A 23942-nucleotide genomic window follows, 5' to 3' on the forward strand; every position below is an offset into this window, starting at 1 on the left:
TGACTAACCTAAGTAATGTAGATATATACCTGAAACTCACCTAGCGTTTTGGTTGCTGTGCCATGTGCTGTGGTACTGCTCTTTTCTTACAGTTTTACATGTGTAGACATATATAGCCCTACATTTTTAGAAAAGTAAAAAAGCTTCCTAGTTATTGTGGTTTGAGGCAGTTTATAAATAATGCTCTGTCCCCTGCCCAAGATTGGAACCAGTTAAGAGATTAGTGTGTTAGCCAAGTGAGTTTGCTTGTACTTCAACCCTGAATTGGATGGGTTTCCCTCATAATAGGCACACATAAACAGTCTTGGTTTTTTGGGGGGAGGTGCAGAGGGAAGGGAGAGAGAGGCTCTTAAGCAGGCTCTACCCTCAGTGAGGAGCCCTATGCAAGTCTCAGTCTCACAACCCTGAGATCATGACCTGAGCCAAAATCAAGAGTCAAGACGCTCAACTGATTGAGCCACCCCAACTCCCCAGTCTTGGCTTTTCTTGGAGGAGATGGGTTAGGGGTGATGTGCAGTGCCATCAGAGTTATAGCAGAGAAGAGCAGGGAATGTGTGCTTAGTGCTTCACGCGGGTAGGCAGATCTGGGAGATACTGAGGGAAGGGTTGCGTGAAAATGTGTAGTTCCTTCTCTGAAGCCTATCAGACATATAAGTCAGACCTGCCCTGGGAGGAATGAGTGAGGAGTGAAGAGGGGCCAGGATTATTACACTAGTGCTTCCACGTGGAACACAAGGAGTTGTAAATAAAGGATTTTCCCAATATTAATAAATGGCCCACTTTAAAAATGATGAGAAGTTCTATGCAGAAATGTTTACAGAGAGAGAGATCAGCACAGAAACGTTAGGTATCTTGGATGTAGCAATCACTAAAAGTTCTCTGGTGATTACTTTGTTTGCTTTAAAATATATAGTTCATTCATTTTTTTTAAAAGATTTTATTTATTTGACAGAGTTAGACACAGTGAGAGAGGGAACACAAGCAAGGGGAGTGGGAGAGGGAGAAGCAGGCTTCCTGCTGAGCAGGGAGCCTGATGCGGGGCTTGATCTCAGGACCCTGGGATCATGACTTGAGCTGAAGGCAGACACTTAACTGACTGAACTACCCATGCACTCCTAATTGATTCATTTTTAATTACACAGTAGTTGTAAAAATAAAATCAGGACATTAAGAATATAGTAAGGTTCTCTTTGTCTGATCCCCATTTTAGACCTCTAGCTCCCTTTTCAGAAGTATCTTAGATTTTCTTCTTATTATGTATCCATGTGTCCTCCCAGGCCATGAAAATATTTCTACATGTATCTGTTAATTTAAAAAATGTGATATTATTTGTATAAGAGTTTGTGTTCACGTAAGTGGAATCATGCTGAGCATGTCATTCATTCTTTACTATGTGCTAGGCCTTTTTCTAAGTCCTGGGGATATGACAATGTAGAGAATACAGTCCTATTCTCATGGAGCTTGCATCATCCTGCAACTTGCTTTTTAAAGTTAGTATTGCGTTTTGAGATGTAACTATGATGGCACTTGTAGATTTAGTTCATTTCTTTTAATTGTTCTATATTATCTATTATATGAATATACTATAGTATGTAATATATCATTCCCTTACTGATGGTTCAGATTTATACCAATTAGGATGTTGTTTACTGTAGGTAACAAAACAGGATTGATGTAAATATTAAGGGCATTTATTATTTCGCATTACAGAAAATCCAGAAGTTGTTTTTTACATTTATTTTTTCTTTTTAGATATTTTATTTATTTAAGAGAGAGAGGGAAAGCACGAGCAGGGGGAAGAGCAGAGGAACAAGCTGACTGCCTGCTGCTAACAGAGCCCAACACAGGGCTCAATCCCAGGAACCTGGGATCATGACCTGAGCTGAAGTCAGACACATAACTGGCTGAGCCACCCAGGTGTCCCAGAAAGTCCAGAAGTTGAATGGTTTCCAGGTCTATGTGATCAGGGCTCTCATCCTGTTATTTTCTATTTTTTCTTCTTCAAAGCTGTGTGTTAGCTATCTGTTGTTATGTAACAAATTACCCCAAATCTTAAATAATAATAATTTTTGTGGGTCAAGAATTTGGGTTTGGCTTAGCCAGGTGTTGCCTTTGACTTAAGATCTCTTATCAGATTGTAGTTAAACTGTCACTTTGTGGGGGTCATAGTAGTGGTGGATGGTGGTGGAGGTGAAATTCTAATATATGCGTCTCTCCACATGACTGCCTCCTGATATGGCATTTGGAGTTCCACAAAGTGCCCAAATGTAGAGGGTGAGAATGCCCAGCAAGGAAATCAGGAAGCCACAGTCTTTTTTTTTAAAGATTTTATTTATTTATTTGACAGACAGAGATCACAAGTAGGCAGAGAGGCAGGCAGAGAGAGAGAGAGGAGGAAGCAGGCTCCCATGGAGCAGAGAGCCCGATGTGGAGCTCGATCCCAGGACCCTGGGATCATGACCTGAGCTGAAGGCAGAGGCTTTAACCCACTGAGCCACCCAGGCGCCCCAAGCCACAGTCTTTTTATAACTTAGTCTTGGAAATGCATTCCATCATGTCTGCCTCATTATATTTTTTAAAAAGTAAGTATAACCCACCCTCAGGAGTGTGAATGCCAGGAGGTGGGGTGATTGAGAGCAATTTTAGAAGCTGATTATCGAGGCGCCTGGGTGGCTCAGTGGGTTAAAGCCCCTGCCTTCGGCGCAGGTCATGATTCCAGGCTCTTGGGACCGAGCCCCGAATCAGGTTCTTGCTCAGCAGAAGCCTGCTTCCCCCTCTCTCTCTGCCTGCTTCTCTGCCCACTTGTGATCTGCCTGTCAAATAAATAAATAAAATCTTAAAAAAAAAAAATAGAAGCTGCTTATCAATGGCTGGCTACAAGATGGCTGCCAACAACAATTGAATCAGCATTCTCCTCTGAAGTAAGATGCTTCAAAAGGACATTTCTGGCCTTGCACTGAGAGCTTTTTTTTTTTTTTTTTTTCTTCTCTCCTGTTTACCAATTCAATTCAGTCAACATGTTTTGAATGTTTGCTTTTGGCCAGGTTCTTTGCTGCTTGCTGGGGTTACATGTATCATGTCTTCAGAAAGCTCACAAGTCTGGGCACCTGGGTGGCTCCGTGGGTTAAAGCCTCTGCCTTCAGCTCAGGTCATGATCTCGGGGTCCTGGGATCGAGCCCCGCATCGGGCTCTCTGCTCGCTGGGGAGCCTGCTTCCCTTCCTCTCTCTCTGCCTGCCTTTATGCCTACTTGTGATCTCTCTCTCTCTCTCTCTCTCTCTGTCAAATAAATAAATAAATAAATAAAATCTTAAGAAAAAGAAAGCTCACAAGTCTTATAAAATAGATGGATACATATAGCAAACAACTCCAGTATACCATGGGTGACCAAATGTCTCAGTAGCTAGGGAATCAAGCAGGAGAATTGTACTGGGATTGAGACAGAGCAACGCTGGACTCGGGTCTCCTCAACTGGTGTGTGCATTCTTATTCCAGAGATTAGTGAGAAGCAGGGGTTGGCCAGGGCTGCCCTTGGGTATCCCATAGCAGGGGCACTCAGGGTGCTCCATTTTCCGATGTCCATCCTGGCAATAACTACCTTGGTTTCATCCCAGGCTGACGATTCCCTATCAGTTGTCTGGTCTTCTGGGCTTCCTAAGGTCACCTGGAGCTGGTGGATGAATTAGGGGAGCCAAAAGCTGCATCTTTTTGGCCAATTTCCTATCTCTATTAGCTTCCTCTGCCTTGTCTATGTTATTATAGACCTTGAAGCCCTCTTCCACCAAGGTTGACAGTGGAGTTTGAGGGCTGGCCTCTAACTTTTGTAATTTTCTCCTAGTGTCTGGAGCAGATTAAATAATGAAATGCATGACAAGCAATGCCCTTTCCTCTGCAGTCTTCAGGCCTGTTAGTATAGTGAGCAGTCTTCATAGAAGACAACGAGATCTAACTGGGTAACAAATTTGACTGGCACAGTGACAAAGAAGCCCACGTACCTCCTCTCTGTACAGACAGGGACAGGGGGAAGAAGTATCAAGAGATTTTAAAGAGGTTAACAAAACAGGGAGTTTCCAGGTTGAAAGTGGGCAATAGGCAGAGTGGGGGAAGCTTGAAGAGGAGAAGGAGAAAGAGAGAGAAGGAAAAAAAGAAACCAAGCAAGGGCCAGTGGAGGGAGATACTTTGTCCACTACCCATTGGGGTGATCAGGCCAAGGGAGTCGGTTTTTCAACCCATCCGTTACATGTTTCTATTCAGACAACTTGGAACCAGGGAATGAGAGGAGAAAGAGAAAAAACAACAACAACAACAACAAACAACAAAGTTTCCTTTGTTGTTTCAGCTTCCAGCTATTAGACTACACTGTGTGAGGGTTATATCTCCATCACTCTTACTAGTCCCTGGTTAGGGACCACCTGTTTGACCAAGGTCTACATGGTGTGAACTGAGCCTTTTCCATCTCTACTGGTTAGTTACCTAGGAGTTAAGCTGTAGCTGTCTTGTGGCCATCCCATTAGTAGAGTATAAGAAGGAGGGGTAAGAGCATGGGAAAGAAGAGGGAGGGGTCCCTGGGTGGCTCAGTTGTTAAACATCTGCCTTTGGCTCAGGTCATGATTCCAGGGTCCAGCCATGCATTGGGCTTCCTGCTCAGCAGGAAGCCTGCTTCTCTCTTTCCCACTGCCCCTGCTTGTGTTCAGTCTCTTGCTGCCTCTATCTCTCTGTCAAACACATAAATAAAATCTTAAAAAAAAAAAAAAAGAAAAGAAAAGAAGATTGTGGTTAAAGGAGGAGGGAAGGAAATTGGGAAGGAAGGGAAAAGGGAAAAATGTTACCTGAATGAGAGTAGTGGGCACTAACCACCCCCCCGACTCCCCCAGGATGCTGGAGGCTGACTTACCTTGCACGGTGACTTCGAACCAAAGGTTTAGGTGGCTGTTCATCAGGGACAAAGGGTTTGCATCCAGCTGTCCGTCCCCATGGGTCCAAACACCCTCCTGGAGTCCTGCTGGATGGAGTTACCAAAAAAGTGTGATACCAACCTCTAAGGAGACTTAGGCGGGAAAAGGGTGACATTTAAGCATGTAGAGGTCGGGAATTCTTTTTTTTTTCTTAAAGATTTTATTTATTTATTTGACAGAGATCACAAGTAGGCAGAGAGAGAGGGGGAAGCAGGCTCCCCGCTGAGCAGAGAGCCCGATGCGGGACTCGATCTCAGGACCCTGAGATCATGACCTGAGCCGAAAGCAGAGGCTTTAAGCCACTGAGCCACCCAGGCACCCCAAGGTCGGGAATTCTTGACGGCTGTGCACTTAAAGGTCATGCTTCTTCATGTCTCACATGTCTAATTAGCATGTGAAATCTCCACCCTTAGTATTATAATGAGGGAAAAATGTTGGGGAAAGGTCAGCATTGATGGCCATCTTGGCACAGATTGGTTTGATCCAGTCCTCACCAGTCTTCATAGTTGAGTCCTTGCTTTCCATAAACATCTTCTTTCCACATTCCTGCAAGATATACCACTCAGGATGCATAGAGTTTTAGCTTTTCTTTCTATGGAGAGCTAAGGTATGCTGGATTTTGCAGTGAGGGTTGAGGGGACCTGAGTTTAGTCACTGCTCTATCTCTTTTCAGGAGACTCATGAACCTTAGAATTGACTACTCCTACTGTTAGAGAAGTGAGCCAGAGCCTACAATATATATTAATCTAGTTCAAGTACATAAAGCAATATCGGATTTTGCAAACAAAATACTACCAGCCCCCACCAAGGATGAGGCAGAAAGGAGGACCCCTCCACAGGTTAACCTAGGAGATCAGGTTCTTCTTAGAGCTTGTAATTCTTCCCCAGAGAACCCATTGTTGCCTAAATGGAAGGGTTCCTACAAAGACACCCTGGCAACTCCAAATGCAATCAACTACAAGGAATCCCTAACTGGGCACATCTTTCCAGATTAAAATTCTTCTTTCTCAAACATCCACAGGACCATCCAGAAGACCTGAAGTCATCCTACTCCTGTGAGACTGTAGAAGACCTTAAATATATATTCAAGGGGCACCTGGATGGCTTAGTTGGTTAAGCCTCTTTAAAGCTCTTCCTGACCTCTCATCAGGGAGCTAGCTGAAGACTCTTTCCTTTGTGCTATCTTCCTTGTGCTATAGCATAAGCCTGAATAAAGCCTTGCTTGGAACTCCTATTTGACCTCTTGTCAATTTGTATTGTTCAGCCAGCTCAAGGACCCTTTTCAACATCAGGGTTAGAGGACACAAAGAAAGAAATGGTTGAGTTGGATTTTGGAGGATCAGTTGGAGGTAGGTGACTTGGGAGGATAAGAAAAAGTCATTCCAGAATTAACTGGTACAGAAGGGGTGCCTGGTGGCTCAGTTGGTTAAGCGTCTGCCTTCGGTTCAGGTCATGATCCCAGGGTCTTTGGATTGAGCCTGGCTCTCTTTGGGAAGCCTGCTTCTCCCTCTCCTCTTGGCTCGTGTTCTCTCTTGCTATTTCTGTTGCTATCTCTGTTTCTCAAATAAATAAATAAAAATTTTGAAAAAATGTTACAGGGAATGCTAAGAATAATGTAACTAGTGCTGGCTTCTGCAGCACATGGAATAATGTAACTAGTTCCACCACTCAGTTGTGAACATTTTGTTATGTTTATATTTCGGTTTCTTCTTTTGTATTTTATTTTTTTTAAAGATTTTTATTTCCTAGAGAGAGAGTGCAAGTGAGAGAGAACAAGTGGGGGTGAGGGGCAGACGGAGAAGCAGACTCTGCGCTGAGCAGGGAGCCAGATGTGGGGATCAATTCCAGGACCCCAGGTCTATTACCTGAGAGGAAGGCAGACACTTAACCTACTAAACCACCCAGGAGCCCCAGGTTTCTTCTTTGTTAAGAAAAGAAATCATGACAGGGTGCCTGGGTGGCTGAGTGGGTTAAGCCTCGACCTCCAGCTCAGGTCATGATCCCAGGATCCTGGGATTGAGTCCCCCAACAGGCTCTCTGCTCAGCAGGGAGCCTGCTTCCCCCTGCTTTTCTGTCTACTTGTGATCTCTATCAAATAAATAAAATCTAAAAAAAAAATCATGGCAGATATATGTGAAGTTCTACAGATGTATCTGAAGTCCAGTTTATCCCCCCCTCCCAATCCAGTCTGACTTTTACACCCCCCCAATACTATCATGGTGCATATCCACATATCCATGCAGTTCATTTTCTATACTTAATACATATATTTTTTCCATTATCAATATATACTGTGATTCTGTTAAATTTACATAAGTCATTTCACAGTGCACATAATTGGTATGTTGCTATTTATAACTTTAAAAAAAAAGATTTTATTTATTTATTTGACAGAGACACAGCGAGAGAGGGAGCACAAGCAGGGGGAGTGGGAGATGGAGAAGCAGGCTTCCCTGGAGCAGGGAGCGCCACGCCCCACTCGATCCCAGCATCCCGGGATCATGTCCCCAGCTGAAGGCAGACGCCCAACGACAGAGCCACCCAGGCGCCCGCTACTTACAACTCTTAAGAGCTATCAAATGTTGATACGTATAGGACTCAGTTTTATTTGTCGTAACATTTTATCATAGGAACATAACACGTTTTATTCATGTATGTTTTACTGCACATTTTCACAAGGAAGCAGGCTTGAACATGAATTTGCATTCTTGTGCACACCTGTAAGAGTTTCTTTATTCTTTTACACATGAAGTTGCTGGATATAAAATGCACATTTAGAATCTCAACCAAAGTGGCTGTTCTAATTTTAAACTCCCAAACGACATCTTTATTAGTTTACGTTTCTCAGACTCCTTTTCCTGGAAATTGTCAGATTGTAACATTTACCACAGTTTTCAAGTAGTGGTATGAACAGGTAATTTCAGTGTAACAGTGCATGCAAACAAAGGGCGGGAGGAGGCATGATGTAGCAAAGGAGACTTTGAAGGGGTTCACTGTACTGTTTTGAGCGCCCTATTTTTACTCTTTGGATTCCCTCCGCGTGCAAACTAATAATAATAGAGCGAACGAGCATACTGCGAGCACACGTGGAGGGTCCCACACTACGCTGGAAGATCAAATCCGACTCCCCGCGATGGCGCACTCCAGCCCTAGCGCAGTGGTACGACCCGGCGGCGGCTTCCCCCCGTGATGCGGGTTGGTTGCGTCCCCGGACGCCGGCGCAAGCGCCCACACCCGCTCAGAGAGCGCGACTCCTCCCCGCGGTGCCTCAGCTTCACGCGCGTGCCCGGTTGCCGCCGCTGCTGCCGCCTGCCGCCACCCCCGCCGCCCCCGCCCCGCCGCTCCTGACGTGCAGCGGACGCTCGCGACCCGCAGCGCCCCGGAGGAGGGGCTCGGCAGAGGGGCGTCGGCCGGTCGGTGAGTACCTGCCGTCTCCGCTCACCTCCAGCCCGCCCTCTTCCCGCCTCCGTTTTTCTCTCCTGGCGGTCACGGCCTGCTCCTCACCTGGAGAGGCGCCTCTAACGCGGGGTAGAGCCCTCTCGGTGCGGAGGCGGACCTCTCCGGACACAGGGGTGGGCCCTTCGGGCCGTCGGATGGCCCCGAGGATGTTGGGTTGGCGTCTCCGGACGCCCGGGTGGGCCCTTCGGGACGCCTCAGGAAGCTGGCGAGCGCCTCCGCACGCGGGAGTGGGGCCCTTTGGGACACCGGGGTAGCCCTTGGGGACTTCGCTGGGCGACTCCTGACGCCGTGGTGGGCTTCCGCCCCCCAGTTCCAGGCCTGCCCACTTCGCACCGGAGGTGCGGCCTTTATCTTCCCGGACCGGGCGCTCCTTCGTTATTTCTGGTCAGCCGATGGGCTCTGGTCCCCTCCGGTCCCTCGAAAGCGTCTTCCTCACGCTGAGCACCCCGGGAGGAGGCTCCGTTCTCGCCGTCCCCCCCGCGGGGCCCCATACCGGAGGAAGGCCACGGGGCCCCTCCCCCCTCCAGGCTACTGTTTTATTGCGGAGTGATCCTTCTGTTATTTGCCCAGAAAAATATACTTTGTTTGGAAATCCTTATTATTTGCCACTTTACACTCCAGCAGAACTGCTGTTTCCTTCTGTACGATGACCGTGTTTCAAGCCTATTACTCGTACGCATTTATTTAATCTTGACACTTTTTTTTGAGATAGGAACTATTATCCTCAGTTTATAGATGAGGTAACTGAGGATGGAAGACCGATCTGTAAGCGGTAAAGCTGCCTTGTATCCAGGCAGCTTGACTCTAATGTTCTTGTACGTAGTCACTATAGCATACTAAGATATAAGCATTGTCCAGGAGAAAACGAAAAGTTTTATGCTTTATTTTTTCCTGTTGGGAGGCAGTGAGTGCCTTGTAGACGAGTCAAAGAATGTATTTTTGGAGTCAGGTATATCGATCTGCAATTCCGTCAACATAGCCATTTATCAACCTAGTAAGAACTTACTAATTGTTTGATTTTGAATAAGTTTACAAACTTGTAAAATAGTGATAAAAATATAGTGATAAAAATCGTTAAAATAACAATTAGTGTAAAATAGTGATAGCTACCACAATAGAGTTATTGGGAGGATAACCTTTATAATGCGTGTGAGATACCTAGATAAGTGTCCCAGGACTCAGTAAATGATTATGATTGAATTATTACTCAAAATATGTTTGGATTTTGTTACACACTTGTCCTGAGGCTGAGTATAAAGTGGGAAGTAAAGAATTGTGCGTGTGCTGGTCTGTACGTGTAAAGGCATTTACCTTTTTTAATTTTATGTACTTATGTATGTATGTATTTATATATTATCGGCACAAAAAGGTGTTTTTTTTTTTTAAGATTTTATTTATTTATTTGACAGAGACCACAAGTAGAGAGGCAGGCAGAGAGAGAGGAAGGGAAGCAGGCTGCCCACGGAGCAGAGGGCCCTATCCCAGGACCCTAGGATCATGACCTGAGCTGAAGGCAGAGGCTTTAACCCACTGAGCCACCCAAGCGCCCCCAAAAAGGTGGTTTTATTAAAGCATAGGACAGGATCTTTGATTAAAAGAGCTGCCACATTTACCTTTTTTTAAAATTCAGGAAACAACAGGGCACCTGGGTGGCTTAGTTGGTTAAGCGGCTGCCTTGGGCTCAGGTCATGATCTCAGGGTCCTGGGATAGAGCACCGCATCAGATTATGTTTTGGGAGCGAGGGAGTCTGCTTCTCCCTCTCCCTCTGACCCTCCTGCATGCTTGTGCCCTCTCTGTCTCTCAAATAAATAAATAAAATGTTTTAAAAAGTAAACCAAGAAAACAAGCTCTTGAAATCAGATGGTAATGTTTGGTACCAAATTTCTTGAGTAGTGACTTACTGAGTAGCATATCGTCAATCATTCATGAAGACTTGTTAAGGTCCCTATATCCCCAAGCTTTTGAAGTGATTTTGACATGTTTGGTAGGTAGAATGTCAAAATTTTAAGTTATTTTTTCAGTGATTGTTCTTCAGATAGATCAAGATGATAGATAAGCTGAAAGAAAATGACAAATAACCCAAGTTGGGGTTACTAAAAATGCTACCTGTGAGATAAATAACAAGTCTCATTATTGTGTCACTTTTCCTGTTTGTGCATTCTTTTTTTTTTTTTTTAAGATTTTTATTTATTTATTTGACAGACAGAGATCACAAGTAGGCAGAGAGGCAGGCAGAGAGGCAGGCAGAGAGAGGAGGAAGCAGGCTCCCATGGAGCAGAGAGCCCGATGTGGAGCTCGATCCCAGGACCCTGGGATCATGACCTGAGCTGAAGGCAGAGGCTTAACCCACTGAGCCACCCAGGCGCCCCCTGTTTGTGCATTCTTTTAGAGACATTTTGTTCCTGTCATGATTAAAGATGAGGCTGTTGGCTTCTAAACTCAATTCTTCAGAGTTAGTGGTAATTCATTCTTTAGCCTCAGTTCAAATACTTGAAGATAAGCCATTATTTTAGTGAGTTCTTCATTTTTAAGGGTAGCAACCTAAATAAATAGTAGCTGTACTGTATGCTGGTCAGCTTGTTTAAATTGGTCAAGCAGTGCCTTGTTTTTACTCTTAGAATTACTGTGTGGTTAAATCTCATGAAGCACTGAATTTTGGAGTCTATAATCTGTGGGGGGCTCTACTTAATGCTTCTTAACAGTCGTTTATCTGCTTAATTCTTTGAAAACCCACTTTGAGATTGCAGGTGGTTCTGTGCTGCAGAGAAGGGTAGAGTTTTTATTTATGTATCTTAAATTACATATATTTGGTAGTATAGCTACTCTTGATATCAGATTTGAGCATTTTGGTTTAAATAGCTGTAGGGTACAGAAGACATTTAATAAGATGAAAACTATTCCATGGAAGATGTTTTCCTGGGGCACTATGATTCCTTTAGAATTCCCCCAAACTAACTCCGACTTCCAAGTCTTACCTATGCTATTCAACCTATAATAATTTTATCCTTTTGTGTCTTTGTTGTATTAAAAATTTTAAATATAAACATTATGCTGTTCATTCAGCATGCATTTTTTTAAAGATGTTATTTATTAATTTGAAAACATAAGCTTGTAGTGGAAGGGGAGAGAAGCAGTCTCCCCACTGAGCAGGGAGCCCAACCCCGGGGCTGGATCCAAGGACCCTGAGATCATGACATGAGCGGAACGCAGCTGCTTAACCCACTGAGCCACCCAGGTGTCCCCATTCAGCACATATTTATGTGTGCATACCATACATCAGGCAGCAGTTTTAGTTAGAAGAGGTGTAAAGATTAAGTCATGAAGTACTGGAGTCAGGAGACAGAATTCAGGTGCCTCCTTTGTGACTTCTGACAAGTTACTTTTCTGAACTTACGCTTCCTGGTAATAATTATACATACTTCTTGGGTTTTTGTGAAGATTAAAATTAATTAAAAATATTTGGGACCCTTGAATTGCCATGTGAACTTTAGGATCAGTTTGTTAATTTACACACACACACCCAACTAGGATTTTATTAGCTATTGCATTGAATCCATATATTAGTTTAAGGAGCAGTAGTACTATCTTAAGTCTTGATCCTTGAACATGGATGTTTTTAATTTATTTAGATTTTCTCTTATTTCTTTACAAAACGTTTTAGGGGTGCCTGGGTGGCTCAGTGGTTAAAGCCTCTGCCTTCGGCTCAGGTCATGATCTCAGGGTCCTGGGATCGAGCCCTGCATTGGGCTCCCAGAGAGCCCATTTCCCCTTCTCTCTTTCTGCCTGACTCTCTGCCTGCTTGTGATCTTTGTCTGTCAAAGAAATAAATAAAATCTTAAAAAAAATGTTCTATAGTTTTCAGGGTATAAGTTTTGTATGTCTTCTGTTAAAGCTATGACTAAGTATTTTAGTCCTTAGGATGCTGTTATAAATGGACTTGTTTTCTTAATTTCATTTTCAGATTGCTCAATGCAAATGTATAGAAATACAGTTAGTTTTGTTTTGATTTTGTATCCTGCAGCCTTGCTGACTTGTGTATTCTGATAGTTTTTTTTTAGTGTATTTCTTAGAATTTTTTTTCTTTTTTTTTTTTAAAGACTCAATCTCAGGACCCTGAGATCATGACCTGAGCAGAGGCTTAACCCACTGAGCCACCCAGGCGCCCCTTAGAATTTTCTATATACAAGATCATTGCATCTAAATGATGATAAAACTAAATACAGTTTTACTTCTTCCTCTCCAATCTAGATGGTTTTTATTTATTTATTTATTTTTAAAAGATTTTATTTATTTATTTGACAGACCGAGATCACGAGTAGGCAGAGAGGCAGGCAGAAAGAGAGGGGGAAGCAGGCTCCCTGCTGAGCAGAGAGCCCAATGGCAGGGCTCCATCCCAGGACTCTGGGATCATGACCTGAGCCGAAGGCAGAGGCTTTAACCCACTGAGCCACCCAGGCGCCCCTTTATTTCTTTTTGTCTTGCTCTTTTTGCCCAATTGCTCTGGCTAGAACCTCCACTATAATGTTGAATGGAAGTGCTGAGAGTGGGCACGCTTGTTTTGGACCCGATCTAAGGGGAAAGCTTTCAGTCTTTCACCATTAAGTGTAATGTTAACCATGAGTTTTTGATAGATACTTTTTATCAGGTTGAGGAAATTTTCTTCTATTCCTAGTTTGTTTAGTGTTTTTATCATGAAGGGGTGTTGAGTTTTGTTAAATGCTCTTTTTGTGTATATTAAGATAATCATGTGGTTTTTGTCCTTTATTCTATTGATATGGTGTAATACATTGAGTTTCAGATCGTAAACCTTGCCTTCTTCTTGATACATCTTCGTCATGGTATATAACTCTTTTTATGTAATATTGGATTAGGTTTGTTAGTATTTTGTTGATGATTTTTGCATTTATATTTATAGCATATTGGGTTTCTTGTTTTATTTTTCTTTTGTCTTAAAGATTTTATTTTTAAATACTCTCTATACCCAACATGGGGCTCAGACTCACAACTGTGAGACCAAGGGTAACATGTTCCAGTGACTGAGCCAGCCAGGCCCTCTTGGTTTCTTGTTTTACTTTTTTTTTTTTTTTTGGTCTGGTTTTGGTATCAACTGGTCAGGTAGAATGAGCTGAGAAGTGTTTCACCACTTTTTTTTTTTTTTTTTTTTTAAGTTGTGAAAGATTGTTATTTCTTTAAATGTTCGGTAGTAGAATTCCACAGCAAATCAGAAATGGTAGGACTAGAGTTCAGCTGAAAGGCCTACGTGCATTTGTATATCTTGCAGGCCTTTGAATTGAGTTTGTAATTGAAAGCCCAGGAGTGAATGCCACTGTGAAGTTTCAAAGTAGGGAGAGGAGGAGATTGCATATAGCATAGCGGTAAATGCTTTTATTTAGTGAGAGGAACAGAAGGAAGAGGAAAGAAAGGAGAGGTCAGATCTAGGAGAAAACTCAGTTAAGCAGTGTCACAGACACTAAGTTAGACTGTCATAAAGAAAGGATTTGCCAAGATGGCTAGTGGAATGAAAGCTGAAGAGAGGTATATGGATTTGGTGTCAAGGAGATCTTTGATGATCCTAAAAGGAGAGCAGATTCAGACTATATAACATTAGAAGAGAAGAGGGTGATAAATGGACACAGTGGATATGGAATGTGCTCTTTAAAATTGATGTCAAAACTTCAAATTCTCTCCAGAGTTTAAAAGTTTAAAGTAAAATAAAAGTAATATGTACACATGGTTCAAAATTCAAATAGTAGGAATATGTCTGTCTTCCATCTATCTCTCAAATTCTTTCTCACGCTTTTGGCAATTTCTTGTGTATCCTTCCAGATGGATTTTAAAACAAAGGACTGTGTGTGTGTTTTAATTTATACAAGTAAAATAATACTAAACATGCTCTTCTGTCTTTTGTTTTTTAAATTGAGTGCTTTGGAAATTTATAGTGTGTGTCAATGTATAGCTTCTGAGTAAAACATTTGATGATAAAGCAAAGGAGAGAAAATTTTATTGGTGATAGGGTTGAGGGAACTTATTTTTAGGCTCAGGAAGTCTTGATAATGTTTATAGCAAGGGAATAGAGTGGATCTAGAAGGAACTTACATATACAAAGGGTTGGGAGGAACTTAATGGGAAAGACTTGAAGACAGAAGTCCCTTTAGTTATCAGTGAAAAATCAGAAGTCCCTTAGTGATCAGTGAAAAATCAATTGGCTTGGTTTTTCTCTCCAGGAATCTTGATAATTGGGGCAAGAAGTACACAACAAGTAGTATTTTCCCAGGGTTAGGGGCTTTAGAGATCCCATTGAAATGGCTGACGATGGGACCCAGAGTAGGTAGCAAGTTATGAGAGGCAAAATTGTGATTTGATTTTCTAGTGTTGAGTACAATTCTGACTGATAATGGGTTTCCTTATTTTAAACCCTACTTTTCTACATTTTAAAGTAGGTGATACTTAGAAAAATTATTTAAGTTACTTGAATGAACAACCTACAAAAGACTTTTAAGTGTTTTTTAGTTAACAAAAAGTTTTTCCTAAAAATCATTTTTGAACTAGAGATGAGAGCTGAAGGTTGTAAATTGATTGATTTCTGGTTTTGTTGGCCTGAGAAAAATTTATCGATGGTGGTTTTTTTTTAATCTTCTGCACAAAGGGTGTCATGCTATTATTTACTATTTTTTCCTTTATTTTTCACTTACTGGTGCACGTCTTGGAAATTTTTCCATGAGATTATGTACAGTTGACCCTTGAACAATACAGAAGTTAAGCATGTGACACCCCATGCAGTTGAAAATCTGTGTACAACTCTTGACTCCTCAAAAACTTAACTACTAACAGCCTGCTGTTGACTGGAAGACTTATTGATAACATAAACAGCCAATTAAAACATATTTTGAATGTTATATGTATTATATACTATATTCCCACAATAAGATAAGTTGGCGATAAGAAAATGCATTAAGAAAATAACATAAAATATGTTTATTGGATGCCTGGATGGCTCAGTCAGTTAAGCATCCTACTCTTGATTTTGGCTCAGGTCATGATCTTGGGGTCCTGGGTTTGAGCTTAGTGGGGAGTCTGCTTGTCTTCCCCCCCACCCCTCCATTTGTGCACATACGCTCTCTCAAATCTTAAAAAAATACATTTATGGTACTGTACTGTAAGAAAACCCACATATAAGCGGACCTGCACAGTTCAGACCCATGTCGTTCAAAGTTCAACTGCATATGCCTTTGCTGTTTTCTTTTTTTTAGATTGTAGCAAAATATACATAATTTACCAAATACATAAAATTTTACCAAATATATTCAAAACTTACCATTTTAAGTGTACAGTTTGTTGGTATCAAGTACGTTCACATTGTCATTCACCCATCAGCACCGTCCATTACCAGAACTTTTTTCATCTTCCTAAACTGAAACTCTGCCCATTAAACAGTAACTACACATCCTTCCTTTCTCCCAACCTATGGCAACCACCATTCTGCTTTCTGTTCTATGAATCTGACTACTTTAGGTATCTCATATAAGTGGAATTGTACAGTATTTGTCTATTTGTTTCTGACTTAACTACATAAGTGTAATGTCTTCAAAGCTTACCCATTTTCTAAAAAGATTTTATTTACTTATTTGACAGAGAGTGCGCCTGCACAAGCAGGGGGAGTGGCAGGCAGAGGGAGAGTGGGGCTTGATCCCAGGACCCTGGGATCATGATCTGAACTGGAGGCAGATGCTTAACCTCCTGAGCCACCCAGGTGCCCCTAAGTTTGTTCATGTTGAAGCATATGTCAGAGTTGCCTTCTTTTTTTGAGGCTGAATAGTATCTGTTGTATGTATATATCATATTTTGTATCTGTCAGTGGACATTGAGTTGTTTCTACTCCTTGGCTATTGTGAATAATGCTGCTGTGAATGTGGGTGTACGGATATGTTTGAATCCCTGCTTTCACTTCTTTTGTGTATATAATTGGAAGGGGAATTTCCGAATCGTATGAAAATTCTATTTTTAATATTTTGAGGAATGCCATACTAATTCCCATTAACAGCTGCACCATTTCCCATTCCTCCTAGCAGTGTTCAAGGGTTCCACTTTCTCTGCATCCTCTCCAACACTTGCTGTTTTCTGTTTTCTGGACAGTAGCCATCTGAAGGAGTGAGAGGTGGTATTTTGTGTTTTTGATTTGCAGTTCCCTAGTGAGTAGTGATAAAGCATCTTTTCATGTGCTTATTGGTCATTTGAATATCTTTGGCGAAATGTTTATTCATATCCTTTGCCCACATTTTTTAATTGGGTTGTTTTTTGTTATTGAGTTGCAGGAGTTCTTTATATAGTCTTGATATTAACCCTTTACCAGATAAACAGTTTGCAATTTTTTCCCCAATTTTGTGGGTTGCTTTTTCACTTTATTGTTAGTGTCCTTTCATGCATAAGATTTTAAAATTTTGTCATAGTCAATTATTTATTTTTGTTGTTGCCTGTTCTTTTAGTGTCATACCCAAGAAATCATTGCAAAATCCAATGCCAGTTTGTTTCCTTTGGAAATTTAATCACCTTGGATTCATGAGATTAAGTCATCATTCTCAACTATATATACTGCTAATGCTGGAGAATCAGTAACTCCTCACATGTAGTAAAGAAGAATTAGAAGTGAGAAAGATGGGTACATGGTAAGAGCAGCAGAAGGAACAAATGTGTTTGAAATAGGATTAAAAGGGATAGACGTAGAATTTTAGAGTTATGCAGTTATAGTTAGATTTTTCTTGATGAGAGCTATAGAGCTCTGGTATTATCAAGCATTTATTATCACAGGTGACAATAAGAAATGGTTTGTATTTATAATTTTAATCCTGAAAATGATGAATTCAGCTTTCATTTTGTTACTTTTCTTTCTTTCTTTTTTTTTTTTTTTAGATTTTATTTGAGAGCGAGCGAGCGAGAGAAAGAGAACACAAGCTGGGGTGGGGAGGGGCAGAGGGAAAGGGACAAGCAGACTCCTGGCTGAGCAGGGAGCCAACACAGGGGTCAGTCCCAGAACCCTGGGATCATGACCAGAGCCAAAGGCAGATGCTTAACTGACTGAGCAACCCAGGTATCCCTCACTTTGTTATTTTTTTATTGGGTTCAGAAAATATTTTGACACCTCAATTAAAAAAAGCTTCTTCAGTAATTTATATTAGAAATCTTTTCCAAATTAGAAATACAGAATCCTTTGAGATGAGAAATTTAAGAGACTCTGAGAAGTTAACTGTAACCTTACCACTCTACTAGAGTTGCACCTAAGCCTCTTTGTGTCTCTACTTCTTTTTAATTTTGACAGGGACATTTAACTTCTATTTGAATATATTTCAGATTCCTGAATAACAGGCACACTGTATTTGTCTTTTTCCCATCTTCTGTGCCTTTCCAAATCCAGTTTGTTTATTCATATACTCATTTGGTTATTAAAGTATTATATCACTTATTCAGTAACATTTATTAAAAGCTAAGCTCCGAGCTAAATGCTGGGATTCAGGTATGAATAAGAAACAGTTTCTGTCTCTGTAACTTTACACTTTCCTAAGGAAATAAGATTGTAACCATCATAAAAACCCAGTACAGTTCTTCAGCATCCTGCTCAAAGTCCACCTCCAGCAAGGCCTTTCCCAACTTACCCGACCTAGCTGAGCCAGGCCCCATCTTTTTGTGGACTACTATGGCATATATTGTTTGTGTTACATAATTACAGGTATCTTCTTCACAGCAATGGAATTGAATAAATTATCATGAAAATAGTCTTAACATCTTTTTGCCTTCCATTCTTTCTTAGCTGTTTAATGTGTTATTTTATTTAAGTAGCCAGTTAATTTAGGCAGCCAAAAATCAGTCTTTTCATTAGATTTCATTTGTATTGCCTTTGTACAACACAGTGTCATGTAAAGTTGTAAGGGGTGCCTGGGTGGTTTAGTTGGTTAAGTGACCAACTCTTGATTTCAGCTCAGGTCATAATTTCGGGCATGTGGGATTCGACCGCAAGTCAGGCTCTGTGCTCAGTCGGGAGTCTGCTTGAGATTCTCTTTCCCTCTGTCTCTCTCCCTGCTTGCACAAGCACAAGGCTTGTGTGCGCTCTCTCTCTCTGTCTCTTTCTCAAATAAATCAGTTTTTTTTAAAGATTTTATTTATTAAAAAAAAAAAAACCACCTGTATAGAAATGGAGGAAAAAGACCTTCCTAAGGTCTTTTTAAAACCACAAAAAATGTGTATGAATGACATAAAAATATACATAGTCTGAATAAATATGCACCATAAACTAAAAAAAATTTTTTTTATGTATTTATTTGACAGAGAAAGAGAGAGCACAAGTAGGGGGAGAGGCAGAGGGAGAAGTAGACTCCTCGCTGAGCAGAGTGCCAGATGTGGGGCTTGATCCCAGGATCCTGGGTTTATGACCTAAGGTAAAGGCAGACACTTAACTAACTGAGCCACCCAGGTGCCCCTCAAGCAAATAAATCTTTAAGAAAAAATAAAGTTGCAGTCTTTGTAAATGATCCTAATTTTCATTTAGGAAGAGAGAAGAAAGAAATGGGTAAGTGAAGAACAATAACAGTTTTGAAATAGAAAAATAGGGGCGCCTGGGTGGCTCAGTGGGTTAAGCCTCTGCCTTCGGCTCGGGTCATGATCTCAGAGTCATGGGATCGAGCCCCGCATCGGGCTCCCTGCTCCGCGGGAGCCTGCTTCCTCCTCTCTCTCTCTGCTTGCCTCTCTGCCTGCTTGTGATCTCTGTCTGTCAAATAAATAAATAAAATCTTAAAAAAAAAAAAGAAAAATAAATATCTACTTGTTTTGTTGATAAACAATGGAGATATAACCACAAATAGGCTTTATATGTTTGTAATGAATTGACTTCACATTTTGCTTATTCTAGAATATTGTAATTTCAGCCAGAAATTTAGGCCTTAATTTTATTAGATTTACTGTGTAAAGCAGGTAAGGACAGCTGGAGAGTGTTAGGTTTGAGATGTTTGATGTGTTTTTGTGTTTTTTAATGCATTCAGCCACTCTTGAATCTTTTAATTAGAGAATTTAGCCTGTTTACATTTAAAGTATTTATTGGTAGCTGTGTACTTACTGCCTTTTGTGTGTGTGTGGCTTTGTGTTAGTTGTTTTCTGGCTGCTTTGTAATTCCTCTGTTCCTTCTTTTCTTACTCTTTCTTTGTGATTTGATGATTTTCTCTTGTGGTATATTTAGATTCTTTTATCTTTTATGTATCTACTACAGGTTTTTGTTTTGTGATTGACCTGAGGCTGACCTAAAAAAACGTACAGCAGTCTATTTTAAGTTGCTAGAGAACTTAAGTTTGAACTTATTCTAAAGCTCTACATTTTTACTCTCCCTACATCATTTAAAAAAAAAATATATATTTATTTTAACAGGGGAGGGGCAGAGGCAGAAGGAGAGAGAGACACTCTCAAAGACTCTCTTCTGAGCATGGAGCTAGATGCAGGGCTTGTTCCCACTGCCCCGAGATCATGAGCTGAGTTGAACCAAGAGTTGGATGCTCAACTGACTGAGCCACCCAGGTGCCCCCAACATCTTGTGTGTCCCTTAACAAATTATTGTAGTCACAGGAACATGTTCCTTTTCTTTCCTACTTTTAAGATTTTTTCCTTGTGTCTTTTGACACCTTAATTATAATGTGTCTTGGTGTGAATTCCTTTGGGTTTATGTTTTTTAGAACTCTCTGGACTTCCAGGTTAGGGAAGTTTTTATCCATTATTTCTTCAAATAATTTTCTTGCCCCTTTTGTTCTCTCTTTTGGGACCTCTATAATATGAATGTTGGTCTGCTTGATGTCCTGTAAGTTCTTTAATGTATCCACTCATTTTTAATCTTTTTTCTTTTGCTGCTCTAATTGAGTTCCACTGATCTGTCTTCAAGTTCAGTGATCCTTTCAAATTCATCTAACCTAATGTTGAAGCTCTCTCCTGTATTTTTTGGTTCAGTTATTGTATTCCTCAGTTCAGTTATTGTGTTCTTCAGTAATGTGACTTCTATTTGATACTTTTATATTTTTTATTTTTTAATTAAAATTCTTACTTTGTTTATCCATTCTTCTGAACACAGGAAGCAGTTTTATGACCATTACTTTATTTTTTTAGGAGTAAATACCAAATATTTATTTCTTTTGTGTGTTTTGTTTAGAGGGTTTTGTTTTTTTTTTTTAAAGTTAACATATATTATTTGTTTCAGGGGTACAGGTCTGTGATTCATCAGTCTTACACAATACACAGTTCTCACCATAGCACATACCCTCCCAAACGTCCATCACCAGCCCTCCGATTCCCCCACCCCCCCTTGATCCTCTACCTTGTTTCTCAAATTCCACGTATAAGTGAGATCATATGATATTTGTCTTTCTCTGATTGACTTATTTCATAATACTCTCTAGTTCCATCCATGTTGTTGAAAATAGCAAGATTTCTTTTTATTTCAATGGCTGCGTAATAGCCCATATACCACTTCTTCTTTATCCATTCATCTGTCGATGGATATCTGGGCTCTTTCCATAGTTTGGCTATAGTGGACAGTGCTGCTATAAACATTGGCATGCAGGTGCCCTTTTGGATCACTACATTTGTATTTTCGGGGTAGATACCCAGTAGTGCAATTGCTGGGTCGTAGTATAGCTCTGTTTTCAGCTTCTTTGAGGAACCTTCATACTGTTTTCCAGAGTGGCCATACCAGCTTGTATTCCAACCAGCAGGGTAGGAGGGTTCCCCTTTCTCTGCATCCTCACCAACATCTGTCATTTCCTGACTTGTTAGTTTTAGCCATTCTGACTGGTGTGAGGTGGTATCTCATCGTGGTTTTGATTTGTATTTCTTTGGTGCTGAGTGATGTTGAGCACTTTTTCATGTGTCTGTTGGCCATTTGGATGTATGACCATTATTTTGAACTCCTTTGTTAGGTAAATCACTTACCTCTCTTTTGTTAAGGTGTTTTTCTGAACTTTTATCTAATTCTTTTTATTTGGAACATATTCCTCTTTTTTTTTTTTTTTTTTCATTTTCTTTACTCTCCATATTGGTTCTGTGCATTAGATAAGACAGCAACTCTTGGAGCCGTTAAAAAAAAAAAAAGCAATCTTGCGATTTGCAATGGTGTGGATGGAACAAGAGGGTATTATGCTAAATGAAATAGGTCAGTCGGAGAAAGAATTATCTTATGATCTCACTGATGTGTAGAATTTAAGAAGCAAGGCAGAGGATCATAAGCAATGAGAGGAAAAAAATGAAATAAGATGAAACCAGAGAGGGACACAAACCGTAAGAGGCTTTTTTTTTTTTTTTTAAAGGTTTGTTTATTTATTTATTTATTTGACATTGAGAGAGGGAACACAAGCAGGGGGAGCGGGAGAGGGAGAAGCAGTCTTCCCACTGAGCAGGGAGCCCGCTGTATGGGGCTTGATCCCAGGACCCCGGGATCATGACCTGAGCCAAAGTCAGACACTCAACGACTGAGCCACCCAGGAGCCCCACCATAAGAGACTCTTAATCTTGGGAAACAAACCGAGGATTGCTGGAGGGGAGGGGGATTGAAGGCTGGGAGGCTGGGGGATAGACCTTGGGGAGGGTGTGTGTTATAATGAGCACTGGGTATTACATAAGACTGATGAATCACAAACCTATACCCCTATAATAAATTGTATGTTAATTAATTGAATTTAAATTAAAATAATTGAGAAAACAAACAAACAAACCAGCAACTCTCTGAGTTTTGAAAGAGTGGTCTTATGTGGGAGATGAACCTTATCTTTTAACCTTGCCTTGGCATTTAGCTGTCTCTCAAACCTTTGTGGTTATCCAAGCAGCCTACTGTATTTTTAGGGGTTCCCAGCACTTGAAGGTATGCCGAGAACTGCCAGTGTCCCAAATGGGAGGAACTTTGTTACCACCTAGATTAAGGCTGATTGGAAGCCAGACTCTTAGGCTGTAGCTTTTGAAGTAAACAAATATACAGAGTCCTGTAGGACTGTCAGCATAGCCCTGGTGGCCACCAGAAGCAGGGGATCTGGGAGTACGACCTGGGAAGCAGTCACACAAGGGTACAAACTCCTTTCTGGGAAATACTGGCGAGCTTGAGTGAGGCAGAGGGAGGTGCAAAGATGGTTCCTGCTGGCCTCTGTCTTTGAAATACTTGCATAGTAACCTATGTATGTTGAATTAGATGTCTGCCTCTCAGGCTGATGCTTTAAGATAAGCGAAGAAGCCTTTTTCACAGAGAGTCTGGGTGCTTTTCACTTGGCTGCGTTTGTGCTGAGCTCTGGGGTGCATGAAATTGCATGTCAGCTTTTTGAGAATTGCTTTTCAATTCCTTTTAGTTTTGGGAGTGTTGTGGATGAAAGCTCTGTTGGCTTTCAAAGCTAGAAGTTTAGGGGGCTTATTTCTCAGGTAAGACTTAAAAGTTGTGGTGCCAGGGGACGCCTGGGTGGCTCAGTGGGTTAAGCCTCTGCCTTCGGCTCAGGTCATGATCTCAGGGTCCTGGGATCGAGCCCCGCATCGGGCTCTCTGCTCAGCAGGGAGCCTGCTTCCTCCTCTCTCTCTGCCTGCTTCTCTGCCTACTTGTGATCTCTCTCTGTCTGTCAAATAAATAAATAACATCTTAAAAAAAAAAAAAAAGTTGTGGTGCCGGATATCGGGTTCAAACCTGTCTCTCCTCCTGTGTTGAGTTACCTCCTTATTGTAGGTTGTAGTGCCTGGGGTGGGGTTTATGATAGTCTCTTAACCTTACCTACTTTCTTTAATGTGGTTTCCCTCTCATTTGTGAATGGGTTGCTCTGCCAGGTTTTAGGTTTATTTTAGAGTTGTTGCTTGTATATTTGTAGATGTGGTGTGTCCATAGGAGGAGGTTAACTCAGAATCTTCCAGTGTCACCTTGAACTGGACTCTTCCCTCAATAATACTTTTACGTTTTCATTTGCAAGTCTTGCACTTAATTGGTTAAATTTATTCCTAAGAATTTTATTATTTTTGATGCTATTAGCAATTGAATTTTATTTTTTCTTATTTTTTTAAAGATTTTATTTTATTTTTGAGAGGGAGAGAGTGTGTGTGTGAGTCAGCAGGAGGGCGGGCAGAGATAGAGGGAGAGAGAGAATCTTTATCAGGTTTCACACTCCGTGCGGAGCCTGACATGGAGCTTGATCTCATGACCCTGAGATCATGACCTAAGCCGAAATCAAGTGTCAGATGGTTAACTGACTGAGCCACCCAGGTGCCCTTAAAGAAAGAGCACCAGCAGGGGGAGGAGGAGGGGCAGAAGGAGAGAGAGAGAATCCCTATGCTAACTCCCTGCTGAGTGTGGAGACCAGTGCAGGGCTTGATTCCAGGACCCTGAGACAATGACCCCAGCTGAAATCAAGAGTTGGATGCTTAACCGATTGAGCCACCGAGGCTCCCATTTTTAGTGTTATTTATTTATTATTTTATTATTTATTTATTTATTTTTTAAAAGACTTTATTTATTTATTTGACAGAGAGACATCAAGAGAGGAAA

The 23942-nt window shown here is 41.2% G+C and overlaps 1 protein-coding gene across 1 annotated transcript in view; it reads left to right on the plus strand.

Annotated features, from left to right (window-relative positions):
* The first annotated feature begins 8336 nt into the window (after positions 1 to 8336).
* Positions 8337 to 23942, plus strand: part of LOC111141182 (ubiquitin interaction motif containing 1) — a 132017-nt gene continuing 116411 nt past the window's right edge. The window contains exon 1 of the mRNA XM_022493561.1: positions 8337 to 8370. The gene's annotated coding sequence lies outside the window, so the exon portion shown is untranslated. The remainder of the gene's footprint in view (positions 8371 to 23942) is intronic.

This window comes from Enhydra lutris, unplaced genomic scaffold (assembly GCF_002288905.1).
Source record: "Enhydra lutris kenyoni isolate GAN:26980312 unplaced genomic scaffold, ASM228890v2 scaffoldscaffold5, whole genome shotgun sequence".
In the NCBI taxonomy this organism is placed as follows: Eukaryota; Metazoa; Chordata; class Mammalia; order Carnivora; family Mustelidae; genus Enhydra; species Enhydra lutris.